Consider the following 20,298-nt stretch of genomic DNA (forward strand, 5'->3'; position numbering starts at 1 on the left):
TCATAAATAATATTTTATTATACAAAGACGGTCTTATTACAAGACATTGGATACAAACGACTGAGTTTAAGTTTATTACAAAACTATCCAGGATATTGTAATTTTATACATACTAAAACTTAAATACAATAGTAATAGTATAAACTATTCTAGTTCTTCTAACAGTATAAGGCTATATTGGATGCTTATTGCCCGTAATTTATTAAAACATTGAGAGGGGTAAGCGATAACGCTTAGTGAGTTCAATAATAGACACAATATAACGTTATGACATATATATACATCAATATGACAAAAGCAAAGAGGAACAACAAAGACATATGTGAAATCATGTGATAGGCTTTCATATTAATCCAAGACTTGATTCAAAGATATACTTTTCAATACTTGAAATATATCAATAAAGTTCAGCCCAAATAGCATAGAAGACATACAAATTTTTTATTATCATTTTGCTAGCATATACAGGCTTTTAGCCCTACCTAGCCCATTACCAATATCAAAACTTATACGAGACATGCTTTACATGGTCAAAGGCACAAAGCCAATACCAAAAATAATACAAGACATGATTTACATGCTCAAAGGTATATTATCAATACGAGACATGCTCTACATGGCCAAAGATCCAAAGTCAATACCAGAATATCACAAGAAAGCACCATGCACATACAACACATAACATACAATTGTTCCTATATACCGAACTCACCTTGAAATAAGCGGGGGTTAAAAAAGTAATTTGTGCAACACTTCGTTATAATAATATAGCTTTCTTTGATAAAAACTAGGAGCTTACTTGAAAACCAGGCTCTGCAAAGGTTGAGCTTCAAACTGAAAATATAAATTTCTTGGGGTCTTCGGGCACTTCGGGGCGTGTTTCAGGTGTTAAAAATAATACTAGGGCTTCGGGGGAAGTGAAATTAGCCAAAATATGGAATAAGAGGTGAAAATGAGCAAAAATCAAACATTATCCGACAAGTCTCGCAACCCCCTTTTTATTGAGTGTGAGACTGAAGATTTGCGGCTGAGAAGGCTCCACGCGGCGTTAGATGCGAGGGCCAGGTGGCTCGTGCGAGACTCAGACACACGAAGGGGCATGCGTCGCTCCGTGGTTGGACCGACGTTTCGGATGCGAAGGAGTGCGACACGCGTCGTCAGCTGCTCGGATGACTCACCGAGATCGGACACGGGGCGACTTCTCGGGCGATGTGACGTGGCCAAATACCTGCCATGCGAAATTCCACGGATTTTGGACTTTTCTTGATTTTTGTGCCCTGAACTTCTAAAATCCATAACTTTCACATACGAGCTCCGTTTCCGTCGTTCTTTATATGCACGCTTAGGTAAAATTATTCTCTAAAACTTTCATTTAGACTCCGTCGGCTAATTTTGATTTTAATTTAATATTATTATTTTTAACAGACCGGGACGAGAAAAATCCATTAAAAATTCATAACTTCTTCATCTGACATCTGTTTTTGTCAGAATTTTTACTGTTGTACTACTATTGACGAGACCTTCGGGCACTTCGGGGCATGTTTCGGGTGTTAAAAATAATACCGGGGCTTCGGTTGAAGTGGAATTAGCCAAAATATGGAATAAGAGGTGAGAAATGGGAAACAATAAAACATTACTCGGCAAGTCTGGTAGCCCTCTTTTTATAGGGTGTGAAACTGACGATCTGCGGCTAAGAAGGCTCCACGCGACGTCAGATGCGAGGGCCAGGTGGCTCGTGGGAGACTCGGACACATGAAGAGGCACGCATCGCTCCGCGGTTGGACCGATGTTTCGGATGAGAGGGAGTGCGACACACATCACCAGCTACTCTGATGACTCACCAAGATCGGATACATGGCGACTTCTCGGGCTAGGTGATGTGGCCGAACACCTGCCATGCGAAATTTCTCGGATTTTGGACCTTTCTTGATTTTTGTGCCCCGGACTTCTAAAATCCATAACTTTCGCATACGAGCTCCATTTTCGACGTTCTTTATATGCATGATTAGGTAAAATTATGCTCTACAACTTTCATTTAAACTCCGTCGACTAATTTTGACTTTAAGTTTAATATTATTATTTTTAACAGACCGGGATAGGAAAATCCGTTAAATTTCATAACTTCTTCATCTATCATTTGTTTTTTTCAGACTTTTTACCGTTGTAATACTATTGACGAGACCTTTGATTCTCATTTAGGTTGTGTTGGCTAAATATCGCTTGATATTTATTTCGAGTTTTTCGCTGTCTACTGCTATTTCGTAACTTAGAAAAATCACAACTTCCTCATACGAAGTCAGATTTGGACGTTCTTTTTATGAAAATTCTCGGTTTAACAAATACTACAAATTTCATTTAGATCACCAAGGATAAAAAGTAGTTTATCAAAAACACATTTTTTACGTCATTCGGCGATGTGCCGATTTTGTTGCGGATCATCGATTGGTCATAACTTCTTCGTTATAACTCGGATTTCGATTATGTTTTCGCCTAAATGTTTCTAACGAGATTATTTACAAATTTCAATAATAAAATTTTACATATTTAAAATTTTATATTTTCGTTAAATTTCACTATTTAACATTTGATTGGAATCTCATAAGACTTCCAATACTTTCTGAATGATTCTAAGCATAGTTTTTACTTCATTTCTAGTAAAAACCATCTGTTAGAACTCAACATTGAAATTCACATAATATTTCGTAATATTATTCACCTTTATAATTTACAATACACGATAACTGAACACGTATGTTACACTTTCTAGTTACAAGAAGGAGAAAATAAACTTTGACTACATAGTTTTTGACTACCCTCCTAATCATACATGAACATACCCTTTATGATTACCAATTACAGATAACATTAGAGCACACCAATACACAACAACTTTCACAAAAAAAACCCCATATGTATCTCGACATTTGAAAATATGAAAAAAAATGAAACACGGTATTTGAAGTGACACAGTTTAATAGCACCAAAAAATCTCATTATTAAGTCACTATGAAATAAACATCAAACGATTATAATTCATATTGTAAAAGTGTTTCATAATAATTCTAACTAAACACTAAACTATTACATCAAATCACTATCTAGTCTCATGCCAATGATCCTCGCATTGCCATCATGTTTCACTCATGATAGTGACTTCATGAAAGGATCAAAATGATTCTCCTTAAATGATACTCTATTCACAATGATATCTTTGTTTTCTACTCTATGTCGAACGTAGAGGTATTTTCTGAGTATTTGTCTTGAATTACCATGGTCCTTGGGTTCTTCACTCAAGACAATTGCAACCTTATTATCACAAAAGATCTCCAAAGCCTCTTTGATGCTCAGTACAACTCCAAGATCACCAATGAAGTTCTTTAAGCATGTAGCTTCCTTTGCTATTTGATTAGCTACAATATACTCTGACTCACATGTTGAGTTTGTCTATGTCTGCTACTTTGAACTTTTGAATGTAACCGTTCCTCCATTTAGCAAGAACACCCATTCTAACTGCAAACACGACCTATCCCTCTCAGTCTGGAAACTCACATATCCATATCCTGTAACTCATAATTCTTCTTTACCACCATATACTAACAACATATCCTTAGTTATTTTTAGATACTTGAGGATATTCTTCATTTCCATCCAATCACTATTGCCATGATTATCTTCATATCGACTCACCATGCTTAAAACATATGAGATATCAGGTCTAGTACATGTCATGTCATACATGATCGATCCTATAGCAGAAGCATTTAAGATTAAACTCATTCTTTACAATTCTTCAATCGTACTGGGTGATTAATATAACCCCCGTATTTCTCGTTAAGCATTAATAAGAAGATGTAATAGTTAGGATCAACAATTGTAACCTATTTTGAAGTAATTAATAACAATTATTCGAGTATTATGTGATTTATACGTAAATTATGTGTAATATACGTGCTTATAACGATATAATAAAATAGGAATAAAATGCGCATCTAAAATAAAATAATAATTAGACCCAATATCATCGAAGAAAGTTGTAGTAGTCGTAACAAGGATTCTGAAGACATGAGGAACGCTGAAATCTGACTTATAATGAAGAAGTTATGACTTGTCGAAGTTTCGCAATTAAACCGGCATAACTCCGCATATCATAAAAAGTAAATTTATGATAAATTACTTTTTAGCCTTAGTGATTTAAACAAAAGTTGTAGTAGTCATTAAACCGAGAGTGTGCATATAGAGAACATCCAAATCTGACTTCATTTGAGGAAGTTATGATTTTTTCTAAGATTTAGAGTAGTAGTGTACTACTCAAAATCGAATTTTAGATCCATCGATTATTAGCCGATACAATCTAAACGAGAATTGAAGATCTTGTTAATAGGAGCTCAACGATATAAAGATAGTCGAAAATGGACGTCGGATGACAAAGTTATGATTTTTTAATGGAATTTAACTGTCTAAGCCTATTAAAATATAACTTTAAAAATAAAGTTAAAATTTATAATATTTGTATTTCAGGTATTTTCCTCTCTTGCCCTTAAATTAAAAATCATTGCATGTTGGTCCATGGTCGAGTACGCTGGACATATGCTATGGGTACACTGGGCGTAATTGGTCAAAACTTGGTCACGAAGGAAACCCATGTATGTTGGGTGTAATTGGAGTGCGTAGGGTGTACGACTGCCTAGGACAAACCCTAAATTTTAGGTTTTGTGCCCTATTTAAACACCTTAAGTTGCCTTTCGATCTTCTATGACCAACCTCCACATCTCCAAACCCTGAGAACGAAACCCTAATTGGTTTTTGAGTGTTTTGAGCTTGGAAGTGATCTTTGAGAGAGTTTTTGGTGATCTTAAAGGAAGAAGATCTCTTGGAAGTTGCATAGGTATGGTTGAATCTTGTGGATCCAGAATAACCACCAACTTGGAAAGCTTTTGGAGGTATAAATCTCTTAACCTGATGGTTCATTTTGATAGATCTACTTAGGGCTTGTTTTTGTACTTGTTAAGGTCCTTTAAGTCATACATGAGAGTATGAGCTACTCCATAAGCTAGGGATGGTAGATCTTAGCATTTTTGATGTCCCTTGTGCGTAAAAATGCAATCTTGATGTGTTATATTCGACCATACATGAGTTATGGATATTATTATGGGTTTTATTGGTCAAAATCAAGTATTGGTTCCCATTAAAACATGCAAAGGAGTAAAGTTGCCAACTTTACATGTTCAGACATCATTTAGGATCAAATATAAGAAGTGGACTTAGTGGCTTAACCGGTTAATCACTTAATGGTGAGTTGGAAATTTTGTAGAATACGTTGGGTGTACCCAGCTCCTACACAATGCACACTGTCCATGGGAGAAGTATGCATGCTTTACATCTAAGTATGTTGGGCATAATCAACAATTGTTGACTTTTTTTTACTTTTGTGATTTAGACCATATTTCGACTATTAGGGTTTTGGGCCTTGTTGGGCCACTATTCTTTCTTAATTTTGGCCATTATTAGGTTTTTAGCCTTCTTATATTTGTGCCCATAATAGGCTTTGGGTATCATTTAGGAATTTAGGTTATATTTGGCTTTTGGTGGGATTAGTGTAACACCGTGAAAATTTACAACCAATTTAAACTTTTCAAAAACAATCTATATTCATTAAGTTATTACAAAAAGGTTTTTAATTTTTTTATTATCATAGTATCCCAGAACATCAACATAAAACTAAGGAGCGGTACGATCATGCCTTCGCCTTGCCACAGTCTCCTGAAGTACCTGAAACGATACACTGAAACTGTAAGCCCGAAAGCTTAGTGAGTTACCCCCAAAACACCAACCACAATACCATACACATATCATATCATATCATCAAAAAAGCAGCCATGGATATCGAGTCTATAGTGTGACTGGTCCGCTTGCAACAGGCCTTCAGTCCACCCGTTCACTCTCTCTCCGAGTCTACAATATGACAGGTCCGCCCGTGTCGGGCCTTCGGTCCACCTGGTCCACTCTCTGAGTCTACAGTATGACTGGTCTGCCCGCACCGGGCCTTCAGTCTATCTGGTCCACTCTCCGAGCCTCGGCACGTCTGGTCCGCCCTCTTGGGGCCTTCAGCCCATCCGAACTGCTCACTGGGCCTTCGATCTAGCCGGTCCGCCCTGGGTATGTTGGCCTACAACACAAAGCAGGACCCACCTCAACCCAACCCAGTCAACCAACCATGAGCACATAAACATATAATCATATAGCAATTCACAACTAATCAACCGATCTAGCAGATCACATAACATAGCAACATCCTAACCAGGATACCGACCTAACTGGTCACTAAACTAGCATCATCCTATATACTAGGATACTGATATTAACTAGGTCTCTAACATATACCATCCTAATTACCAGGATGCAGACATAGCAAAGCAATAACATAACAAACAACTACCCGGATTCCCATCCGATAAAGGGCCGGCCTTGGTGCCTTAGACCCTGTCGATATAGTGAGGATAACTCACCTGCAACTGCCGACTTGAAGAAATAAGACCACGCTGCTCCGACCACCAGCATGAATTCCACCACTGATCATTACCAAATAACCAAAACAATTAAACACCAAAAATTACCAAAATACCCTTGGAAGTCAAACTGGTCAACCCTTGGTCCAATTCAAAGTCCTCAGTCAAAGTTAACCTTCCTGGTTGACCCTAATCGCCGAGTCAACTCGTTGACTCGTCGAGTTCCAATGCTCAGCTTACCGAGTCATCCCTCGACTCATCGATTCACAACTCAACCAGAAAAGGTTAGGACTTCACGACCAGACTCGTCGAGTCCAAGCATAGACTTGTTGAGTCCAAGGAAATCTTCAACAGACTCGCCAAGTTGTTCTTCCAACTCGCCGAGTCCATGCACATAATCATATTAACTCTTCGAGCACATCCATGTGACTCGCCGATTCTCTTCAGTTCTCATTCCATACGGAGGCTTTTCAAGCCATGCAGGGACTCCAATCCATATATCCACTCTTCTACAGCCTAACCCTCACATAAAGTTGAAAACTTTACGTGAAAACAAGGAGATATAACTCCAAAACACTTCTAGGGGTAGGGTTAAAGACAAAGGGCTTCACCAATAACTCTTAAACTGGAACTTTATGACCTTTTGGGCCATCACAAGTCTAGATCTTAAGTAGCAACTTCAAATCTAAGCCTTAAACTCGAGATAGCTCCCAAACAAGCTAATAATCCCAAATCAACCACCATTTATGAATCAATAATGAAATAGCTTAAGGAGGAGGTTCCTTACCCCTGAAATGTGCCCAAACAGAAGTAGATTCCAGATCTACCCAAGCCCCTTGATGATGTCCTCCAAATCCCCAAGCTTCTTACACCAAATCTCTCTTCCAAGCTCTAATTCTTCATCAATTGAGTCACACACACGAGATGAGGGTTTTCTGGATCTCAAATGGGTAGCAAAGAGGCTGAAGGTGAGTTATAATGTGCTTTATATAGGGCACAACCCCCGGATTAGGGTTTTCTCCCTTCAGCACCAACTCGCCGAGTCCAGCCGCTGCCTCGCTGAGTTGGTCACTTAACACGTGACCAGAACCGTGACTCGACTCGCCGAGTCTACCCATCGACATGCCGAGTCAGCCTTCCTTATTTACACTAAGAACCCTGAACTTGCACTTCTGAACTCGGGGCCCCCCACTTAAATTAGGCTTCATCCTCGAAGCCTGCAGCAACACCTTTCCAGATAATACTCCCACATTACAGCTCCTAGTCTCAATCGACTCAGGTTCCTTTAAATAATGTTAACAAATCTCAATAAAACCTAACTCTTCCCTTACAGAGTCATGAAACTTGCTTCAAACCAACCACCGACTTCTTCTTGATAAACACATCAACTAAGTATCACCCGATGATACTTCCATCATTCCAACTCACCTAATCACTTCCCTCTTACAGAATTTAGGCATTACTATAAACCATCGGGTCCTGACCCGGTACCAAACTGATATCCCTTTCCTCGACTGGCATAACTTTTATCGAATTTCACTATTGGGACTCATTCCACTTTCTTTTTGAATCCTAGTCTTTCCTTCCCACGCTGATAGGATGATACATCCTACCACCCCTGAGCAGCTCCCATGAGCTCCCATCTACACTCTCATGCCTATATTGTACCTGATCCAACATCCTTGGGATGGAAAACCCGACACACTGACGATACCTCCAGACATCCCTAGGATGAAATACCACTACATACATAACCTCCTGATCACAACCATATAGAAAATCCAAGGCTCCATCCATGCATCCCTTCCGAACTCCTCTGGTTCTACACTACCAGAAATTCTTCCGCAACCTCAATAGACACCCAATCCGGATGTGCTTCCATACCACTAACACAATCACAGTGCTCGACAACCATAATTTGAAATACTCTTAATCATCCATTCTCACTTCTACTTTCACTTCCGTGAACCAACACTCCCTCCCGGAGTTACATATCTTTCCTTCTCCTTATCCAAGGAAGTCTACTTGAACATCTCGTTACTTCAACAAGTGCCACATTGTTCACACCCCACTCTACACTATTCCCTCGTAGAGTAACCACTATTCCATGCATCACATACACTCTGAATCTGTCACACCCCAAAACCGAGAACGACGGAAACGTTCTGGGGCGGAGGACGTCATGTGATGTATCACAACACAGTAATAGTAAATAAGCAAGCAACATCATCCATTACATTAAATATATAATTTTAATACAAGTGTGTTCTGTACAGTTATAGACACCAAAAATAATGTAAATCAAAATAAAGAGATGAGTCCTGAACGCGCTCCATCTTCTCAAAAGCTGGTCTCGGTACCTGTCTACTAACAACCTGAGAATACAAGTTATTTTGAAAGAGTTTATCAGCATTAAGCTGGTGAGTTCATAAGTATTTTAGTGTCAGTGTTTGTTATCAAAACGTTTGAACATATCTCGAGTGTAAGTTTGTAAAATGTCTGTTAATGTTCGGAAAATGTATGTAAATGTTTGTAAGCGTTTGTAAAAGTTTGAATCTCTCAGATAAACCTATATTTTCTATAAAATTAGCCTTCTACCAAGGCGTAACAGTTTTGTATGTTTGTTTATCGTAAGAGTGTGTAATTTTCCAAGTGTAACTATCATTATCAAAATATAGTTCATACATTTCTGTTTAAGTGAAATAGTCACTAAATGTATATAAAGGATAAATTACTATAGTACTGTAGCATTGTATTATAAGAACTACTGTTGTACTAACTACCTTAAACCGGATTTATATTAAGGTATCATGTGATTAATTATACCATACTATCGACTAAGTAACAACAACAATTGAATGGTCGTAAAATGGTATGACGTTTGGCACCTGCAGACCTGCAGGTCCGGCTGTAGCTAGCAGCAAGGTGTAGGATAGTTAATCCAGTATAGATCTATACGCAAACTCACGCTCTCCCTCCAAGAGAATTCTGGTTACAACTCGGTTCATGACATTTAAGGCATACCCGATACAGTGGATCACATTTATGTAAGTGTATGTATGTATATGTAATGTATTGTTCCTGTTCTAGTATCGTTGTATATGTTCTCTTCCTAGTATAGTTGTATATGTTCCTCTCTAGTATAGTTGTATGTGCTCTTCTCTAGTATAGTTGTATATGTTCTTCTCTAGTATAGTTGTATATGTTCTTCTCTAGTATAGTTGTATATGTTTTCATAGTAATGTAATGTAACGTTATGACTCATGAATGAACTGACTCATTGATCTAGCAACAGCGTAAATGTAATCATGTGTTACCCCGATGGTAACTTACTAATGATGTTACTGATACGCATGAATAATGGAAGTACTTTTATGTCTATATATGCACACATGGTATATAATTATTATTGAAACGACCCTCGGACGGCTACCCGACATCCCACCAGACCACATCCAAATCGAGGAAAAGGAAATAGGGCGGATGGCCTTCCTAAGCCTTTTAAACATTTCTTATATATCTATGCATATATGGACATGCAGTTTATAAGAAGTATAATAAAGTTTAAATAAAAGTATTTGATAAGTAAAAGAGTTTGTAAAAACATTTTGAAGTAAAACAGTTTGATAAACATTTTGAAACAGTGATGAAATCATTATTTTGTAGTTATTAATCATATGTGATTGATGTAATAACTATAAGTATTCAACTTGTATTCCCCCCATAAAAGTATTTAAAACATTTAAAAGTATTTCAAAGGTTAATTAAAGGGGTATAAACTCACCTATAGTCAGTGGTTCTGATGACAAAGTTGGATTTGATGCTAGGTGTCAAGTGGTGACTTGAGTACACACGCGAAGCCTATTTAGCATATATTGGCACATGTATGGATATAATTAGTGTTATGAACAACTAATTGATGATTTTGGGAACATTATAGGGACTAGTAAACACTTATAATGAAGTGTTATAATCATATATGATTGTATGGGGGTTTATAAGGTTATACAAGAGGGTGTATGGCCAAATTACGCACTATAAGTGTGTGTGCGGCCTAGTGTGCTACCAGCACATGTGTGCGGCCCTGTGTGCGGCCATGTGTGCTGCCAGAGGGTGTGTGCTGCCATGTGTGCGGCCAGATGGTGTTCTTGGTGTTCTTGGTACCTTTTTATGAAGATCTTCAAGGAGAACGGATGATACTTGAGAGGATCTTGTGTTCTATACTTGAAGAAATGAATGAAGTGTTCAAAAATGATTCAAGTATGGCATATATAGGTGGAGTGTGCGGTTGGGAAAGGTGTGAGGCCGCACACAAGAGTGTGTGGCCGCACACTCAAGTGTGTGGCTACACACTCCATGTGTTGGAGTGTTTAGCCCGGTTTTGATTCCTACACTTCGAGTTAACCCTTTTTAATACTCCTACCTTGATTATATCACATTTAGGATGCTTCATTAGAATTTAAAGGGTACTACGATATAGTAAAATAAGTCTAATATTGGAAAGAATTGAAGGGTGTATGCGAGAAGTTTTTCGGGTTGTCACAGAATCTGCTCGCAAGGACTCTCGGGTCCATGCACTACCTTCCACTAACATGATCAATACCTGGGGCTAGACCTACTGTTTTCTATTGCATCGCAACATACTCAATCCATCTCCTTATATAGATCTATCAACACATACAAAGTCTTTAGCATGACTAGACCACCTTACCAGGCCTTCTGCCAATCTGGACCAGTCTCCCAACCTTCAGCACATGTAGACCGCCCTCCAGGGCCTTCAGCATGTCTGGACCATTTTCCGAGCCTTCAGCCTGACTGGTATGCCCACCAGCCTTCAGTCTCCCCGGAGCGCTCAGACTATCATACATCATCCCGAACTATCCTTCCTAGGAATCTCTCTCGTACATATTGTTCTAGCCCTCTAGGGGTTCCGAACTCTAACTCCATTCCATCTACTCAGATCCCTGCCTAATCCTAGGCGTCACCACAACCAATCACCTTTTCCGAAAACCTTGGTCTGTATCCCGCCCGATTTGTTTGTCACTTACTCATACCAGTCCACACTTTTGTCTGACTGAAACACTACTGAATCCCAAACAACTAATCAACCTCTAATTCTTGTCGATCCTCCTAAGAATTTTCCAATTCTCCCCACTTAGAGCACTGACTACCAACCACCGGTGACTCAACCGACATAAATCAATCATCCCTACTCAACATACTCCTCTTATCTAGGAACTGATTTCCTCTTAAACGAGCAACCTCCACAAAATCACTTCTCGATATCGCGCATCACGAACTCTAAGGGAGTTCGACTCTCCGCTGAACACTTCTCAAATCACAATTTCTATACCCGACAATAAGACCATACAACAAAATTCTAACCATCAATCCCTTGGATGATAACTACCTACCACTCCTAGTTACTAACACTCCCAACCAAACCATGAAACACGCATAACGGCAAATAAAATACAACGCTACATAAATAACCAGATAACCGGAAAACAATGAAACGAAAACATACCCGCAGCTACATCCGGCTCTACCCTGACCTCCTTTGCTGTGAGCTAAAAAGCGCGCCCCTGAGCCCTCAGAGGCCCCGCTCCACCCTGACCTTTGCCAATAATCCTCACATTAGATGGTGTTGGAACCTACACCGATCTGGAAACAAGTTGTGGACAGTTGGCCCTCAGGTGACCAACCTAATGGAAATGATAACAAATCCTCAAATCATGAACCAAGGCTGACCGACGGTAATCCCTCGCATAATGCCCCTCTTTCCCACACTTGCGGCATGCACCACCAGACCTACAAACTCTGGTATGACCCTTCCTGGACTTCTCACAAGTGCGGCTGCTCAGACTTCCCAAACTGGAATCAACGGTATTAAACCATTTCGGCACCGGCTGCGACAGCATCGGACCTGCCTCTACTCTCTCAACTGCAACTAAATCTCCAACTCATGCCACCGAGCGGCCTCCTGCAACTCCAGTAAGGTCTTTCACCTCTGCGTAGACACAAAATGCCTGATATCCCTCTTGAGCATACTCAAATATCGGGACATCTGAGCCTGCTCTGAAGCAAACTCAGGGCAAAACATCTCCCTCTCAGTGAACATCCTGGTGATCTCCATCACCGACTTCGAATCCTGCTTCAGTTCCAAGAACTCCTAAGCCAACCTCTCCCTCTCAACTCGTGGAACATAACGGGTACTGAACATCTCTCGGAACTGATCCCATGTAACTGCAGCCCGCTGTGCATCCGAATAAGATCCCGTTTTCAACCTCCATGTCCGACAACCACCTCACAGCAATGATCGGATCCTAAACCCCATCAAAAGTAGCGGGGCTTCGTATTATCGAAGTCCCGATACTGAAAACCCCGACCGGCTCCTCCACCTATCGCTGCTAAAGCTGATGCAGCTGCCGTGACAGCCGTCTCTGCCAGAGCCACATAGCGCTTATCAAAGTACTCAACCATGGCGGTCTTGATCGACCAAAACATCTCCGGCATCTCCGCCCTGAACATAGCAACAATCTCATCATGCAGGATCTCACGAATCCTGGCATCTAACTCATCCGTACTCATCATACCAATAACCTCGGGTGGTGTTGATCTACCCTGACCCGCCCTCTCCTAATCCCGATCCTGACCCAGATCCACCCCCAGCATGCCTCGTAACCACCATACTGAAAATACACCAGAAGAAAATCAGATGCATCCCCAGTAATCCGGGAACAAATCCCAACCCGAACCCTAGGGGTTGTGACTTCCTTGATTCGCATATGGGTCCTGTGCTTTCAGTAGTATGGGCCTATACTGCCTTCCACACCTACCCATATTTATATCAAGTTTCACCACAACACCCTAGCGATAAACATATACATGGTAACACTCAATCCTCACCTCTAGAGGAACTTCTAACTACCTCACATAACAGGGAACCCAAGGCTAGCAGGCATCATATAATCAGGCAATTTTATCATGCAATTTCTGAAGATCCCTAGCTTAGTACAAGCATGCTGATCTAACATATCAAATAATCAAATAACTTGTATGGTATTTTGGGGTTTACTTACTGGCTCTGGCTGATCGTACCTCTGCATCCTCATCTATTTATTTTTTGAAAACCATTTCAATTTCACTTTGAAAACTCTCCTTGATTTGAGACTGGATTCACATGACTGTTCTTCCAATTCACTCAAACCAAGCCTCTGATACCAACTTGTAACACCGTGAAAATTTACAACCAATTTAAACTTTTCAAAAACAACCTATATTCATTAAGTTATTACAAAAAGGTTTTCAATTCTTTAATTATCAGAGTATCCCAGAACATCAACATAAAACTGAGGAGCGGTACGATCACGCCTTCGCCTTGCCACGGTCTCCTGAAGTACCTGAAACGATACACTGAAACTGTAAGCCCGAAAGCTTAGTGAGTTAACCCCAAAATACCAACCACAATACCATACACATATCATAAAAAAAGAAGCCATGCATATCGAGTCTATAGTGTGACTGGTCCGCTTGCACCATGCCATCAGTCCACCCGGTCCACTCTCTCTCCGAGTCTACAGTATGACTGGTCCGCCCGCGCCGTGCCTTCTGTCCACCTGGTCCACTCTCTGAGTCTACAGTATGACTGGTCTGCCCACACCGGGCCTTCAGTCTGTTTGGTCCACTCTCCGAGCCTCTGCACGTTTGGTCCACCCTCTTGGGGCCTTCAGCCCATCCGGACTGCTCACCGGGCCTTCGATCTAGCCGGTCCGCCCTGGGTATGTTAGCCTACAGCACAAAGCAGGACCCGCCTCAACCCAACCCCAGTCAACCAACAATGAGCACATAAACATATAATCATATAGCAATTCACAACTAATCAACCGATCTAGCAGATCACATAACATAGCAACATCCTAACCAGGATACGGACCTAACTGGTCACTAAACTAGCATCATCTTATATACTAGGATACCGATCTTAACTAGGTCTCTAAAATATACCATCCTACCTACCAGGATGCAGACATAGCAAGGCAATAACATAACAAACAACTACCCGAATTCCTATCTGATAAAGGGCCGGCCTTGGTGCCTTAGACCCTGTCTATATAGTGAGGATAACTCACCTGCAACTGCCGACTTGAAGAAATAAGACCACGCTGCTCCGACCACCAGCACGAACTCCACCACTGATCATTACCAAATAACCAAAACAATTAAACACCAAAAATTACCAAAATACCCTTGGAAGTCAAACTGGTCAACCTTTAGTCCAAGTCGAAGTCCTCAGTCAAAGTCAACCTTCCTAGTTGACCCTAGTCGCCGAGTCAACCTGTTAACTCGTCGAATTCCTATGCTCAGAAACTCCCATGCCACAACTCAACTCGCCGAGTCGCCCCAAGACTCTTCGAGTCCAACAAGCTCTGAGTCCCTTCCTGCTCAACTCACCGAGTCATCCCTCGACCAGAAAAGGTTAGGACTTCACGACCAGACTCGCTGCATCCAAGCATAGACATATTGAGTCCAAGGAAATCTTCAACCGACTCACCGAGTTGTTCTTCCAACTCGCCGAGTCCATGCACATAATCATACAACTCGTCGAGCACACCCATGTGACTCGTCGAGTCTCTTCAGTTCTTATTCCAGACAGAGGCTTTTCAAGCCATGCAAGGACTCCAATCCATATATCCACTCTTCTACAGCCTAACCCTCACATAAAGTTGCAAACTTTACGTGAAAGCAATGAGATATGAGCCCAAAACACTTCTAGGGCTAGGGTTAAAGACAAAGGGCTTCACCAATAACTCTTAGACAGGAACTTTATGACCTTTTGGGCCATCACAAGTCTAGATCTGAAGTACCAACTTCAGATCTAAGCCTCAAATTCAAGATAGCTCCCAAACAAGCTAATAATCCCAAATCAACCACCATTCATGAATCAATAATGAAATAGCTTAAGGAGGACGTTCATTACCTCTGAAATGTGCCCAAACAGAAGTAGATTCCAGATCTACCCAAGCCCCTTGATGATGGCCACCAAATCCCTAAGCTTCTTACACCAAATTTCTCTTCCAAACTCTAATTCTTCATCAATGGAGTCACACACACGAGATGAGCATTTCTGGATCTCAAATGGGTAGCAAAAAGGCTGAAGGTGGGTTATAATGTGCTTTATATAGGGCACAACCCCCAGATTAGGGTTTTCTCCTTTCAGCACCAATTCGCCGAGTCCAGCCGCCGACTCGTCGAATTGGTCACTTAACACGTGACCAAAACCGCAAATCGATTCACCGAGTCTACCCATCGACTCGCCGAGTCGGCCTTCCTTATTTACACTAAGAACCTTGAACTTGAACTTCTGAACTCGGGGTGTTACAATTAGGTTGGGCCTCAGTTATTGAGCCAAATGAGGAAAATGGAAGGCCCATCGTATGTTGATATGTATGGTATGATGTGTTTTGGGGAACTCACTGAGATTTGTTCTTATGATTTTTAGTTTATCATTCAGGTACTTCCAGATCGAAGGGGATGATTGCATCGCACACACCATGATTTCCGCTTTATTTAACTCTGATGTATCGGGGCGATGGATTAACATACTCTGGTTTTCTTTTATTGTTTTATGAACACGTTTTGGTTGATGGTTTTATTATTATGAAAAAGAAATTTTTGGGTTTAAATTTTGGGATGTTACAAGTTGGTATCAGAGCTTTGGTTTGAGGTACTCAGACGTACTCAAGGCTAGTGTATGAAGTCAAAATAAAGATTTGGTAGATTTTTCAAAAAAGGAAATGTTTATAAAAAGAGTTTTTCTAATAAAAGAAAGGGGTGTATCTGCAATCAACCGAGCTCATGTAAGTTTTCCCAAAATACCCATACATGTTGTATGTTATGCGTTGACTTGTGAATCGCATGCTAGATTAGGGCTAAGAATCTGCTCAGGATTGCATGATAGAATGCTAGGGGAGATGCCTTTGTATGCCTACTATATGAGCTTGTAGACTAGCATCATAGTACTAATCAATAAGTGATATGATGGCATGTATAGGTTATGCTTGATTCCGATTACTCAACGCTCGAATGATGTTTTCTTTGTGCTTTTAGCGTTTCCATTAACATCAACTAACTAGTAAGTAAATATGTTAAGTTACATATTATTAAGACTAGATAGTTTTAGAAGGTTAGGTTTTAAATCTATTGCACAGCTCTTGTCTGAGTCCAACCATTGTAGTATGAGACCTTTCATTTGAAGATTTATCTAGTGTCAGTCGTATGTAATTGTATTCGTGAGCTAGTTAGAGGTTGTTAGGGTGGATTTCCTTCTGCAGCTAATGGCGGAGAGTGGTGTGGTGGTTGCCCTAGGAAGACCTAGGAGGTGATTCGGTACTGAGAGCCTTGTGTTTTTAAGGATTGTTGGTTTGATAAGGGAGTGACCTAGAGGACTCGGGATGATTTTTGAGGAAAGTACGAACAAATGTGGAAGGTAGTATGGGCCAATACTACTGGAAGTAGAGGATCCATACTAAAGTCAAGGAAAACCATGATGATACTAGGAAGCTTGTAGAGTATGTGATTCCTCGATGTGTGTGTATATATATATATATATATATATTGTGTGTGTGTGTGTGTTCTAATGGTTTGAATGGTTTATTTTCTATATGGTGGTCACTCGAGGATGATCTGGTAATGGTTCTGGTCCCAATTAAGGTTCAGTCTTTGTGGTCGGATACATGGATGATCAGATGCGAGAGTTCATTTCTTCAGAGATTACCTGCAATATTCATGAGTAGAATCTTGTGATCTTTGGTACGGTCAAGGAGGGTATCAAGGAGATTTTGGATAAGTGCTTGGGCGTTTTTTGTTCTGAGATGGTGATGATGATGGGATCTTTCACTTTGACTTTCCATGAGTTTTGGGCATGTGAGCCCCAGAGTTCTTCGGGAAGAAGGACTCGATTTCAAGTAGGCATTGGTTGGCAGATGTCGGGAATGCCTTTCAATATAGCCTCTATCCTGAGGAGGAAAAGTTTCGACTTGCATTTTGTCTTCTAAAGGACAAAGCTCGAGACTGGTAGGAGGAGGTTGGATATTGGGAACGCGGGGCGATGGATTCGATGACTTGGGAGGATTTCGTGTTAAGGTTTCGGTCTAAGTTTGCACTAGTGATTGAGGTCCAAAAAAGGGGGAGGGAGTTTCAAGACCTTCACCAGACTACTAAGATGGTGGTAGAGATCATTGTGATGTTCCGATAGAGGGCACTGTTGAATCTGTAATATGTGGAGGATGAGGAGATGAAGAAAGCAAGGTACCACGAGATGTTGAGGAGTGATACCAAGAAGTTTGTGAGCCAATCTAGCTGTAAGAGATTGGATGATATGATAACACGAGCCAGAGAAAGGGAGATTGACCTAGAGATGGAGAGGAAGAGGAACCTATATAAGGTTCAGAGTTTATAGGGTTCGGGCAAGAGGCCCAAGGTTTTCAACTCGAGGTCGAGGGGCCTACTGGGTCGTGGTCAATAAGGCAAGTACGACAAGATGCACGATGAGGCATGCATGATTAGTGGTTCTGGATGCTTCTAGTGTAGTAGTATGAGTCATTTCAACAAGGTTGCACTGTCACTACTGCCACCATGGTGTATGATTTGATTTACTTTCATTTTAATCAGAGGGGCCATAACAAGGCCAATTTCCCACTTTTAGTGGTAGGGGAACTAGTTTCAGCGCACACTCTGGCGACTTTGAGGATCATGGATATCCGCCAGTGCAAGGAGGATGCACCTGTTGTGAGGTGCAGGGCTTTTCAGCTGATAGCCAAGGAGGCTCGTACAGCACTTGATGTGGTCATATGTATATATCTTCTCTTTATCTCTTTATTTATGATGATTTTTCTACTTATAACTGTGTGATTTGTGTTAGGATCATTCCTTGTGAATGGTATCTTTGCTTTGGTATTATTTGATTTAGAGGCTACCCGATCCTTTGTATCTCTCTCACTCTGTAAGAGATTTGTCGATACTCCTGGGGAGCTGGATTATCCATTAGAGGTTGAGATTGTTGAGATCGTCATGGGTGAGTATCGAGGGTTCATCGGGGTTGTATCTTGATGTTTTTTAGCGAGAGATATCTGATTGATCTGGATCATATTCCCCCGCGTGAGAGCAAGGTTATTATGGGGATAGATTGACTGAGTCCCAATGGGGTAATGATTGATTACAAGCAACAGTTGGTGCATATTCGAACCCAAGTGGGGGATAGGTTGTGATATAGGGAGAGGGTGTTCAGCATAGGCCGGTTCTAATTTCAGCAGCTAGGGTCAGACGCTATCTTCAGCAAGGTTGTTACATACTTTTTTACTATGTTATTGATACCTGAGAGAAGGGTATAAGGACTATGGATGATGTACCGGTTATGCGGGAATATCCGGATGTGTTCCCGGATGACTTTCTTAAAATGCCTCCGGAGACGTGAGTGGAGCTTCGGATTGACTCGGTTCTCGGTGCGGCTCAAATAGCCAAAGCACCTTATCATTTAGCACCTCCAGAGATGCAGTAGTTTTCAACACAGCTGCAAGAGTTGTTAGAAAAGGGATTTATTCAGCCGAGTAGTTCGCCATGGAGAGTGTCGATCCTGTATGTAAAGAAGAAGGATGGGTCGCATCAGATATGTATCGACTATCGGGAGCTGAATACGCTAACGGTGAAGAATCGTTACCCACTCCTAAGGATGGATGATTTATTTGACCAACTTCTAGGTGCATCTTGGTTTTCCAAGATTAATCTGCATTCAGATTATCATCAGATGATGGTAAGTGTGACATCCCCAAATTCACGGTCATTTTGAAAATTTTATTTATGCTTATTTGAAAATCAGAGTATTCATTTTAGTGAATAATATTATGGAATTTGTTCCTAGAAAACATGATAAATATATTATCAAAGCATCTCCGAAGCAATTTATTTTGTTTAGATTAAAACTTTGGGATGTCATCGTCAATACAGAAACATAAGCATAAACAGACCTTACATTCATTTACACTAGTGATTTATGTTGGGTTTTGAGAATCGTAACACTCCTAAGTTTACATGCAACCCTAAATACCTTGGATCTATGCTTTCTCTATTATACATGCAAATATGAATATTCCAAGGTATTAACCCATCTAGCATAAAATCTTTGATACTTTGGTAATGTAACAAGTTAGAATACATATCTTGTTGATGTAGCTTGAATCCATGAAGATCGAGAGCCTAGTGCCCCAAGTGTGACACCTCAAATGGTTCACACAACACCATCAACACTTGTAACAACCACGAGAAGAAGACACTTCATGCTCAAATCGGCTAGCCCTCATATATGTATCACTAGTGCCAATTTCTTGAGCCAAAGGGGTCCTTATATTGTGTGCGCATTAGGGTTACACCATGTAACCCATGACTTTACCCATTCCTTATGCTTCATGGATTTTAACCTCCATGGAGTATCGATGGGTCACCACATGGGTTAAACCCAACATAAGGAATCATGGATCATATGCCCACATATATAAGAATGAATGATTTACACAATCAATCCCCATATATTTAATTAGTCTCTTTTGATCAATAAATTAAGTCCAAATTAATTCTTGATCAATACTAATTAAATAACATGATTTCATATTAATATATTAGAACTTATAATATATTAATATGTCACATATGTCTTCTTCTCATAAAAGGTCTATCCAAGAATTCCGATGCGATGCAACCCAAATGGACCATGCCGGGTCGGGTCAAGTACATACCA

This window comes from Lactuca saligna, chromosome 5 (assembly GCF_052625555.1).
Source record: "Lactuca saligna cultivar CGN05327 chromosome 5, ASM5262555v1, whole genome shotgun sequence".
In the NCBI taxonomy this organism is placed as follows: Eukaryota; Viridiplantae; Streptophyta; class Magnoliopsida; order Asterales; family Asteraceae; genus Lactuca; species Lactuca saligna.